The following is a 13,073-nucleotide window of genomic DNA, read 5'->3' on the forward strand; positions in this document are numbered from 1 at the left end:
CTCTATCATGTATGATCAAGAGCGTCGGCGACCAGAAATTAAGGCACGTTTCATCACTTTAAGTATTAAACGCTCCTCGTTTCCCGCGTTTGGACTAACACCTATTCCAAACACAATGCAAGCAAGCATGGCATACACAATGTGACATGATTAACTTAACAAAGCTAATGGCATGCGAACAATGCTAATGCGTGCATGCACAATGCAATGTTACAAGGACAAATTAGCAATGTTAGGGACATGCACACATGATGCAAATATCAGTTAGCATGCACAATGCAGAGTACAAGGTATACATAATGCGATGAACAATGTGGCATACTCAATGCAATATACATGGCATGTTCAATGGACTTAAACTAAAAGGGGTAGACCTCAGTCATGCCCAAATCAGTGGCCATTGGTGATGAAATGAAGGCACCTAAAGCAAGGCATGCATGCACAATGCATTGGCCATCAAAGAGGCCAAAAAGCACAACTCTCAAGAGTGCTCGACGAGTGACAAAAGTGAAAGTGTAACAACACTAAGTGCACTGAAATGAAGTAAGATATGATGCCAAATCATTCAAACAACATAAGTAAAGCATGCTAGGGTCCTAAGGCATGAAAGCTAGCAAAGAGCAACACAAAGGAGGCATGCAATACATGGCACAAATGCATGAACTAAGCATCGACAGAGCTCAAGTAGGTCACAACAAGGACCAAAACATGCTGAAATGAGGGCCCAAAGGCCTAGGCATGCAAGCTAAGGCCATAACAAGGCAACAATGCACAACACTTAAAGACATTCAAAGCATGAATGAAGTGGGAACAAAAGCATGCCATAAGCTCTGAAATGTCATGTTAGATGATGCCAAATCGTGTACACAACACAAATAAAGCATCAATGGTGCTCAAAGCTTGGAGCAAACGAGGGCACTTGTACTACAAGTATACAAAACATGAAGCATGTGATCAAGGCAACCCAAAACAGTCCTAGTACATGTTAGAATGAGTCTAAAACATACATGGAAGGAAGCCAAAACATGCTAGCATGAAGGGCATAAGGCATGATTCATACAAGGCAAATAAGGTGAATTACATTACACCTATTAAGACCAAGCATGGAATGACTTAAGTAATAAAAATTAGAGTTATATCATGGCAAAATAATCCCAAATAAACACTGAAATGGTGGCTCACAAGCAAAGGCATGAAGGCATACGCAATGGTTCATGTTAAGACATAAAGGGGGAAACCCTCCAACGCATTGAATAAGTGATAAATGCAAGTTCATGGCCATGAAACATGGACTGAAATCACATAACAAGTGATGCCAAATCATTCAAATAAGCCAAGTAGAGCATGCTAGTGGACTTGATGTACAAAGCTAACAAGCTAGATTGAACTATAGCTATACAAAGCAAGTCATGCATGACCAAGACAACCAAAATCAGAGCTAAAGCATGTTAAAACATGGACAAAAGCTTCATAAAGTTAAGCCAAAAGCATGCTAGAATGACATGTCACAACATGATGCATGTTAGGCTATTTCATGGAAATGCACTACAAGTGCAAGGAGCATGCAAAGGCTAACCAAACCAAACCAAACCTAAACAGAGGTATGACATGGTAAAACAAGCCCAAGAACATGCTTAAATGGACACAACATAGGCTAGAATGACATGCTACTTCATAAAGCATACAAAGCTAGTTTGTGTGATTTACACTACAAGTGTATTAGGCATGCAGGAGCCAACCAAATCAACCCAAAACAGATCTAAGGCATGTTAAAATAACACCAAAACCTACTGAGATGGCCCCAAAACAAGCTAGAAACACATGCGTAAACATGAGGCATACAAGACTAGATTGTGTGATTTACACTACAAGTGCATTAACCATGCATGGGGTGACCAAGACAAGTAAAAAAAGTGGTATGCCTCAACAAAATAACCACAAATACATGCTAAGACATGGTTAACATACACTTAGTAAAGATGCTCAAACATGAGGCATATTAAGGCATGTATTGAAAATGCAAGGAGAGGGGATGGCCCTCTCCTTCTTAGGACCTTAAAACACCATCCCACTGGATTTCAGTGGTGAGAAGGCCAATACAAGGTGGTCCCGGAGCTCACAAAAAAGGCTAAAAAACAAGGCCAAACAAGGCCCAAGAGGGGGTAAACAACCCCAAACACAAAAGTGATCTTAAACAAACTTTTAAGCATGCAAAAACAGAACTTTTATCAGTTATGAGCTAAGCTTAAAACAACATGAAAGATAGGCTAAAATCTTCAGCAAGAAAGGGGGATTTAAAGGTCAAAAGCTCACCCTTGAAGACCCTTTTTATAACTGCAACTCCAGCAGGTTTTTCAAGCTCAAGGCAACCTACGAACACCAAAATCAGCCCCTAAGCACCTCAGTAGCAAAAGGATGGTGTTTGAGTGTGTGTTTGTGTGTTAAAGTAAGACAAATCTACACTTTTAAACACGAAAATGAAGAACAAGAGTGATATAGATACAAAACTATATGTATCTCTCCCAGGGCAATTTTCTAAACCGGGAGGAGGGAGGAGGAGCCTCCCTCTTATAGAAGAGGAAAGCCAAAGCTTCTTGGAGAAGCTAAGCTTGAATGCCATCTCTCCATACACGTGTATGGAGGATGGCTCAAAAGCTCTCCAGTTGTGCCAGCTGTCCTAAAATATCTCCAAAAAGCAGCCGACCACTTGAAGTGGTCGGCCTGCTAGTAAAAGTGGTCGGCCGACCACTTTAGGTGGTCAACCAGAGCAGAAACTGGTCGGCCATAGGTGGGAGAGGTCAACACACTAAATGCAAGGTGGTGGTGTGGTGGTCGATCAGAAAAGATGGTGCAAAGACCAAGAAAGCCAGTTATCTGACAAGAAAACTAGCTGGAAAAGAAAAAAGTGGTCGGCCAGGAGAAATATTGGTCTCCCACCCTTGTACCACCTTCCAAACAAGGAAAGCAAGGTTTGTACCAAAAACAAATCAAAGCGAATGCAAGACGAGAAATCGGGAGGCGAAACACACAGCCAAAAGCCCCGAAAACTAGCTGACGAGCATCAAAAGTGGTATGCAACCACAAAAGTGGTCTCCCAGACCACAATGTTCCTCTAGGCAGAGGCAACAAGGTGTGGTTCAAAAATCACGCCAAACGGAGAATGTTAAGCGGTCCCGAGACAAGGCGCGCAGCCAAAGGCTCTAAAAACCAGAAACTAGTCTCCAAATGGAAAAAGTGGTCTACGACCACGAAAAGTAGTCTACGACCACAGAGAGATGGTCTACAAGACCACTCCCTCCCTCCGAGAAGGGAAAATAAGACTTGGTCCGCAAACCAAGCCAAAGCACAAAGAGTTCCGAGGCCCGGAGGCAAGGCTCTCAGCCAAAACTCCAAAACCTCAGAACGAGCACAATATGCACCATCACCGAGTGCTCAATCGATGACGTCTGAGTCTTAAGGTCAGTCAAAAACGGGGTGTCTACAGTCACGTAGTCACCCTCTACTCTGAAGTAATCAGCATCCAAGCCCACCATAAACTGAGTGACTACATCAACAGATAGACTATCTACTGATCTCATAGACTCTGGTGGTGGCATTGAAACGATCGGGTCCGGCAAGCTAACAGTCTATCGAACAAACTGCTCACTCAGGAACCAAGCTCGGCAAATTAGGCCCTCAAGTAGAATGTGGAAGCGAGAAGTGGCCCAGGCCCCGGCATACTGGTCTCGTATCCCAGCCAACATCATGGCCCATGGCTACCACATAATCTGTAAATAGATAGTATACAGATTATTAGTTGCTGTCAGTTGCTAAAATGTGAATCATAGCAGTTGTAAAGTTGAAATAATTGTGTTTGGGTTACCTCGTGGGTGGCCACTGTGTCAAAGTAATGACGAAAAAATGTGAAGGTCTTGTGAGTCCTATGCTAACACCTGCCATCATACAGCCTCAAGTAAGAAATTGCCAGAGGGAGCTCCTTCATGGGCTCTAGGACAAGAGCTGGGAAATAAGCATAAATCCACAACTGCAAGGAAAGTGCAGGGTTATGTGATCAACAATACATGAACAGATGTAGAAAGTGCAAAGAAGAAGGCACATGGTGTGAACAGATATAGAAAGTGCAAAGCAAAAAGCATAGGTGTTGAACAGATATAAAGCTAAAAATGTGAAGCAGAAAATGTAAAGTACAGGAAGAGAATTGAAATGCATACCTCCTAGGCTTGCCAGTAGCCTCCGATTAGCTCTTCCCTCAGGCGGGAGGTAGAGCTCATGTATCCATATAGGGTGGCGAAGCCAACTCTGCCCTAGTCATAAAAGCGCACTCAGGGAAGGGTCACCAGGGCGCTCAACAGATATAAGCCCACTGTGTTCCATCTATTCGAAAACAAGGTGGTACCAAGGACAAACATCATGGAGCCCTTGGCGTACTATTCAATCTCATCTAATGTCTCTGGCTCTCTCCCTCGAAACTGCTCAGCGAACCAGCTATATCTGACCATAATTGTCCGGTACAAGAGTGGATGCGGCGGCCTCCCACTCCTTCATGTCTGTGTCGAAAGGGATCGGATCACCCCCTACTCCTAAGCCAGTGATCATGGTGAAGTCGTAGGGAGTCATCGTCATCTCCCTAGCAGTGGAGAGGTGGGAGAAGTTAATGGAGTCCCACCACTTCTCCACGAGTGCTCTTAGAAGTGAACGGCACGTGATGATCCGTGTCAAGCCGGAGTAGAAAAGGCCAAAGCCAGTCTCGTCCACAATGCCACGAACTCCTATAGGGAGCTCGTCATACCAGTATCTCGTAGTCGTAGCTCCGTACCCTCCGAAGGCACGAGACTCTCCATGTGGTAGAGAACAGATGAATCAGATAAGGCAGTGATAAAAATACAATCAAATAAAAAGTAGTGTAAGAAATACAGTTTAAAGAAAAGGCAGGAATGCACGAGAACAAATTTTGTACCTCAGTAGCGCTCGATAAAAGGTGGGAGGCCGGCTCCCTCAGCAGGAGGTGCTCTGGTGCACCACGAGCGAAGTCGCTGAACCATCTAATGTCTCCGGGCGGCAATATGTGCATGAGAGGATGGTATCTCACTAGATCAAAAGGCCGTACCCTCAATGGTAGCAGCTCCGGCTCAAGCTCTGGCTCAAACCACACTTCGAGGTCAGCCTCAATACCCTAAGCTACCTTGCCAGCCTATGCAACGACCGGTTCCTCTGCCTCTGCCTCTTCAATGGGTGGGAATACGGGTGGAACCTCCGGATGAGCCCCATCATGTGGTATATTATTTGCCATTTGGAAAATAGGTGAAAAATGGGTGAAAAGTGAAGAAAAATGGAGAAAATAGGGTAAACTTAGAAAAAGTCAGCCCTAGGAGAGAGAGAAAATGGGAGAAAATGGGAGAAAAAGTCAAAGCCAGGAAAAGTTCACGGAACTCAAGAGAAACTCGAGAGGAACAAGCCTAAAGTGGTGGAAATCTAAGAAAAAGTGTCGAAATCAAATTTTGATCGGTTCAAAAGGAAAAAGAATCAAGAGGGTTTAACAAAGAAAACGTGCGTGGGGTGCTGGAAAACGCGTAAAAAACTCGGATCTAGAGAGAAAAAGTGTCTAGAGAGAGAAAGGGAAGAATTTTGAACCTAGAGAAGTGAGGAAATGAGAAGTCTTGCCCTATATTTAAAGACCGGTGCGCAAAATGTCCAAATTGCTGCAAACTGCCATCAGTGGTCGGCAGGCCACATTGGTGGCCGGCAAAGCTCTTTGATGGTTGGCATTCTCCCCTTGTGGCCGACTGGTGGCCGGTGGCCTTCCTTTGTGTCCTGATGATGTTTTGTGTCTTTGTTTCGCAAGAAGTGTAAGGAAAATCTACTGTTGGGCTTAGATTGTCTCTACGGAAGTTCAAAACTGTATTTTAGCGCACGATATTCATCACTTGTCAATGTGGACGAGGTGTATCCTTTTTTAAACATATTGTAATTCCTCTGAGAGGTAAATCGGAAGGTGCGATCGAATGTCGCTTTTATTCGTTTTATGCCTTCGTTCTCTTTTCGTCCTCTCTTGTGCATAAGAATATGCATTTCACATATATTGTTGCACAAAATATGCATCTCTCATATACGCGTGCCACATTCGCATCTTGCATCGATTATGATTCACGCATAGAATATGCTCTTATATCTTGTATAGAATATGCTTTTGTTTTTTTGCATAGAACATGCCTTCAATTAACATCATATGTCGGTTGTCTACCTGGCATGGAATATACTTTGTGCATCTATCGCACTTGTATACTTTGTACATCTATCACACTTGTTTACTTTGTACATCTATCGCACTTGTTTACTTTGTGTATTTATCGCACATGTTCACTTTATGTATCTATCGCACACGTTCACTTTGTGCATCTATCGCACACCTCTCTATTTCATCTCGGGACGTGCGAAGCACGTGCTTGAGCGACTTTGTTTTTCTTGTATCTCAGGACGCGTGATGCGCGACTTTGGGCGGGTTTTATCTCGGGATGCGTGAAACGCAAGCCGGAGCAATTTTTCTTGTATTTCAAGACGCGTAACGAACGGCTCTAGGCGTGTTTTATCTCAAGGCGATTGAAGTGTGAGCCCGAGTAATTTTCTAGTATCTTAGGATGCGTGAGGTGTGGCTCTAGGCATGTTTCATCTCGAGACGTGCGAAGCGCGAGCCCGAGCAATTTTTCTTTTATCTCGGGATTTGAGAAGCGCGAGCCCGAGCAATTTTTTTCTTGTTTCTCGGGACATGTGAAGCACGTCCCCGAGCAGTTTTTCCTTATCTCAAGATGCGTGATTCACGGCTCTGGGCATGTTTTATCTCGGGACGTGCAAAGCACGAGCCCAAGCCCGAGCGATCTTTCTTGTTTCTTAAGATGTGTGAAACGCGACCTTGAGCGGTTTCTTGTTTGTCGCGACGTGTGAAACGCAATCCCAAGCGGTTTTTGTTTCTCAGTTTCTCGGGACGTGTGAAACATGACTTCGAGCGGTTTTCTCAGTTTCTCAGGATGCGTGAAACGCAACCCTGAGCGGTGTTTTCTTTCATCGTCTCTTGTTTTGACGTGGTTAGAGTGTGTTTTAGATTTTTTGGATGGAACCTCTCTTGGTTTTAAGCTTAAAGTTACTCATTCATATGTTGTTATCTTGTTATCTTGCTTATCGCATCTTGTTATTGCTTATTGTATCATCTCGCATGATCATTAGTTTTCAAAATAGCTGGCTTCGCGTAGCGTGTGAGTCTAACTTTCATAGTTTTTGTGTATATCATTTGCATCTTTCCCTAGAACTATGCTGACTTGATTCCTTGCAAAGGGATACGTAGGTAGCCTGCAAGTGCAACCATTTGTTCCTGTTTTGATTGTTTGTCTAAGTCTTACGGCCTTGTCAAAATGGGCCGTCTTCGGGCTTTGACATTCACTCACATCATTTTATGACTTCGAGTTCTATCAAAGAGAGGCAACTGTAGACACATCATTTTTGATGGCCTTTACAACGTGGATGTCATCGCGTGCACACCCGATGATGAGTTTATATGATCGTCAAGTGCTCGAAGTCCTCTGCGCAATGCCACAGCTTTGAGCCTTTCAAACCCTATACTTTTGTTGCCTCATTCTTGGACCAAGCCTTGGTTCTTCAAGCCTGCAGCTTCTAGTGGCCTGCCGGTCACCTTTTTGGGCTATCGGCCATCATTTTTTGGTTGTCGGCCACCAGTTTCTTTTATAAATATTTTGTGACAGCTGTGCTAGCTGTTTGCATAGATACATGCATCTGCCTCCACATGTAGGACTAGATATTCTTGAGGGGAATTCATGTTTTCTATATATAGGAGGCCTCCCTCTCATGTTTTAATGTTGGAGAAATTTTAAAGCAAAATTTTTCCTCTCCCTCTACAATTCTCTCTCTCTCTAGCAAATTCCTACACTTTTGCTTACAAATCTTCAACCTTTGCCTTTACACTCTTAACCAAACCTCTTCATCTTTGAGCTGAAATACTCTTGAGCCTTGTTGGAGCTCTAGAGGGTGTGATTACTTGATTTTGTTGCTTGGAATTGGTTTTCCTCTTCAAATGTATAAGGCTTTGCCTATTTGTTTGCTTTGTCTACTCTTTTTCTTGCAATTTTCCAACTATTTTTAGGCTGTAAAACTTCTGTATTTTTGGGCTGAAACTTGGGTTTTAAGGCCATTAAAGGTTGAGGGGTGGTTCACCCTTCTTTGCACCTTGTTTTGGAGGCTTTTTCCCTTGTGTTTCCCACCCTTGTATTTGAGCTTTTAAACACTGATTTTCAGAGCTTTTTTAGTGGCCAAAATCATATTTTGAAGTTTAAATTTGAAGGGGTTAGCCTCCCCTCCTTGTGTCTTGCTTACTAGCCTAGATTGTGCTATGCTTTAGCATATTGATCTAGCTTTTTTGGTCTTAATTCTAACATATTTTAGGACTATTTTTAGGCTATTTTAGCACTGTTTTTGGTTGATAGTTGTATTTGAGCTTTGTTTTGCATGCTTATAGTGTAATTGTCCTCATAAGTTTGGTGTTCTAGGCCTTAGACACCATCTCCTTTGAGTTGATTGCATTTATTTATGGCTTTCTATACTTTTGATTACACTTAATCTTCTCGGAAACCGCCATCCTTTCTTGGCTTTTGTTTTTCTTTAAAAGTAGTTCAAACAACATGCTTGTTTAAAGCATGAGATTGAGATGTCATGCTTAATGGTTTAATCCCTTTGGGGTTTATTACCAACGGTGTGATGTCTCTTTCATGCCTAAGACAACACTTGGTTTGAGCCTTCTTTCCATTTAGAGGACTTAAACTCACCATTGGACTCAATTGAATTAAAGAATGGATGGTAATCTAAAATGGAGTAATTAAAATGGGACTAAAATGGTGTAAGATAATAATTGGCTTTGTATTCAATCGGACGTTAATTGAACACATGGAAGCTTGAGGCATTTCATACTCATTAGTAATGAAATGGTTCAAGTTTTCAAGGACACTTGATCAATTCATGAAAGGGAGGAGGTTAGAGTCTCATTTCATTGTATTTATTGAAATTCCACACTTTGGTTCATATGTCATCATACAATGAAATTGCTTGAATTGGTGGTTTGTGGACCCAACTTATTACTCTTTTGATTTGTTCATAAAAATGAGGGGTGATTTGTGCAAACAAATCCTTGAGAATACCCTATGCATGCTTTGTTTGTCCTCTGTTATAGTAAGATGAACTGGGTAGCAGTGGCCAGCAAAGCCACTTTCAATGGCTAGCAGGCCACCTTTGATGGCCGGACTACCATCCATCACTGGTGGCCAGCCGACTATCACTAGTGGCCGATCGGCTACCAATGCAAAATTCAGCAGCGTGTTCTTCAGGCAAAGCAGAGTTTTTCTAGCAGTGAGTAACAGTGTATGTGTTCTCTATGCAACAGAGGCTCTCCGGAAGCAAAATAGTGGTCTTTTCGGGTGGAAACCGAGCATGTACATGCACATCCCTCGTTTCCCAAGGCGGAGTAGTTAGCTTAGTACCCAATTGTTTAGCTTACTTACTTCTTTTATTTCACTTGTGTTGTAATTATATAATTAGATAAATTAGTTAGCTAGTTGTGTTGTTGTAATCATTAATTCACGAGAATAGTTAGTTAATTCGCATGTTATTGTAATAATTAGTTGAGTAATTTAGCTATTTATTCATTTCGTTTTGTAATAATTACTTAATTAGCTTAGCTTTAGTTAATTAGTTAGTTTATTCATTCGGACTCTCCTTCGTGAGAGCACAATGTAATAATGTATATGTCTTCCAACCCCACATCTTTCTCCCTTTTATTTACTAGCTTATGATGGTTGGTTTAGGGGCATCACGTTTTGTTTAGCATACTTCATGTTTGCATCCACTTGTATTACATGCACCGAGGCTCGGTTTATCATTCTAACTTGCATTGTTAGTTTAACATTTCTTTAAATACATGCTTAGACCGCATGCTATCAAAATTGTTTCATATGCCATATTAGTAGCCGAGCTTAATAATTGCATATCGCATGTGTTGCATTAGTCATATTGCATAAGTTAGGATCATGTATCTTTCTAACTTTATTATCTTTTTGGCTTGGAATACTAGGTGAGCCTTTACTCACTTTAGCATATCGCATGCGTGTGATTGTTGTCATGTTTCACATGCTTACCATGAGGCTAATTGCTTAATTGCTATAACTGCCGGAATGCCCATGGATGAAGACTTATTACTTGAATTTGAACAATTTGAGTAAATGTTCATATGCAGTCACTTTTTTAAGTGGTATATATTTCAAAATAATTTTCAAAACAAACATGAATTGAAAAGTTCCAATACTTGCAATTTAGTTTATACTTGTGTGTGTGCACATCACATAGTAATGCTAGCCTAATAAACTGAAACAAGAACATATAATGTAAATAAGATTTATATCATGATTAGTAGAGGTCAATTTTTGATCGAGCGAGCGGGGGTGCTCAAATTCATTCATGAGCTTTCCCTCTCATACCTAACTTCCAGAGCTGAGACAATCTTGGTGATGACGGACACGTGGCTTTTGACACGAGTCATGGGTTTCTTAAATTTTCCCAAAATAAAATATTTAAGTGGTGACTCTGTATCTAGCAAAGCAGTCCATTTTTGAAAATTTGATTCAAAATCGATTTTTAAAAAGATTTGCCAGATTGGAACTCTTTGGTGTTTATCTATTTCACATTACACTTGTGAGATCAGATTCAGAACCGCAAGAGTCCGATACTGTAGGGTTTATTTTGACTCCCGAGAAGGAGTGCGAACAAGTCTATTTACAATATGGATAAATTGTTTGAATTAAGAATTGGGCCTGCAAAAAGCCCAAACACGTGGTTTTTTTTTTTTTTTTTTGAGTCAAACGGACTCCTTTGAATAATTTTATAGATTTTTATTTTTTATTTTGAAAAAGCTAACTTTTAAAAAATGATTGAACTTTTTTGAATGAAAACTAGCTCAACTGTTGAATCTGCCTATGAATTTGAGAAAATTGATATTAATTAGTTGATGGGCCAATAAGTATTGACATAAACAAAATAAAAATTAATAAGTTGGATCTTCTCTGTAGTTGGAAGAAGCCCAGTCCACTGGTGTTGGCCTTTGGGGCCCATTTTAAATGAGAGACTTCTATATTGGGCTTTCAACTCCAAATTCAGCTTGTTTTCAAAATTGGCACATTGATAAAAACAAATTTGTTTACCCACTTAATAAACTTGTGTTCTATTTTTTAGAAATAATTGCAGAAAAATAATCAGTGTGTTTGGTTTTACTTTTTTAAATTTAGTTTTTTGAAAATTGAGTTTTTTATTTTTCATATTTTTTTTTTGTTTTTAGTGAATATTTTTAAAATTTTAAATATTTTTTTTTTGCTTTTTTAGAGGCACATATATCTAAATAAAAAAATATTTGTGAAAAAATATTTTTAAAAATTAATAAATACACAAAAATATGAAAAATATATTGAATTTTTATATTTTTTATTGTATTTTTGATATTTAGTAAATTTTTTAAAGATTTTTTTCCACAAATATTATACTTTTTTAAGTATATTTATGTTAGGCGTGTCTAAAAATTTTAAAAAAAATAAATTGCTAAAAATATTTTAAAAAATTACTAAAAACAAAAAATTACAAAAAATAAAAAGATAAAATTTTCTAAAAAATATTTTCTGAAAACCAAAAACAAACAAGTTGAATATTTTTGTAATTGCAAAGTGGTGGATTTTTGCGTTAAATTGTACAAGAAAGTCTTATTTTGTGTTGTTACAATTTTTTTGCAATTGTCTCTATTTTTTTATTTATTTATTAAAATCCTCTATTTTAAGTAGATTTGGGATATTTTTGATGTGCTTGTGTTCCTTGTTGGGGGCACACCCCCGGGTCCATTAAATTGAGCTAAATCATGTAACACGTAGAACATATTAATAGACTATGCATACAAAATAATAAAAATAAATTGATTAGATATCAACAGTCACATAATCAAATTATAATTCTCTTATAATAATTCAATCTTATTGTTGTCAATGTCAAATATTTTAAAAAAAAATTTATGTAAATGATTTATTCAATAAATTTTAGAAAATGAATGATTGGTACATCTGGAGTGGATCCCAACAAAACTTACAAATGGTCCAACAGTGCCTTCAACACAATCGGCACTAGCAGTAATTGTAGTGAAACAACTAATCACACACTCCCTTTCTTCCATTTTGTTAGTTTATTATTTTATTTTTAATCGTCTCAAAATGTATATTCATTTTGAAAAATCAAAATTTTAAATGAGAATAGAAGGATATTTCTTGAATTAATATTTTAAAATTTGAATTCAAGTATAATAATTATTTATCTCTCTAAAAAGTTAAAATTTCTCAAATGCCACTATCAAAATGAGACAGAGAAGTAATAAAAAAGAAAAAAAAAAAAAGTAATGCTGAAGTGGGTGAGTTTTACCTAAAAATGTGTGATATTTGTTTCCCAAAAAGGGCTTTACAAAAGCTTCACATCCAAAAACAGGCATGGCTTACCAGCAGTCATTGAAGCTATTACTTATCAGTTTCCACTCAAAATGCAAGCAACACAGAGAGAGAAGCCAGTTGCTAGTGAGACCCACTTATGTCTTGAAACCCCATGTAAGCAAACACAAAGTCAGACAAGCTGATTCATTTGAAATCAAATGTTTGCAAATAAAAAAAAACACCAAGTTGTCACGACCTGGTTATTTCTAAGCTATGTAACACTTAGACAATCTTAAATCTCACTTGATGATATCTAACTCACAAATTTATAGGAAAGAGAAGTTAGAACACAAAAGAGTTTGAGAGAATGCCTTATATATACTTTGAAAAAGCTTACAACTCTTGGATGGATTGGACCAAATGAGCTCATCTCCTATTTATAGGCTCCTTAGGAGCTTTCTAGAATTCTCAAGAAGACATCATGTAGAAACTTCCCATGGAAGCCTTCTTTATGAGCTATAAGAATGTTCTAGAATGCCTTCTAAAACTATCTATTCAAATATCTAA

Source organism: Camellia sinensis, chromosome 10, assembly GCF_055761805.1.
Source record: "Camellia sinensis isolate YWXY chromosome 10, ASM5576180v1, whole genome shotgun sequence".
NCBI lineage: Eukaryota > Viridiplantae > Streptophyta > Magnoliopsida > Ericales > Theaceae > Camellia > Camellia sinensis.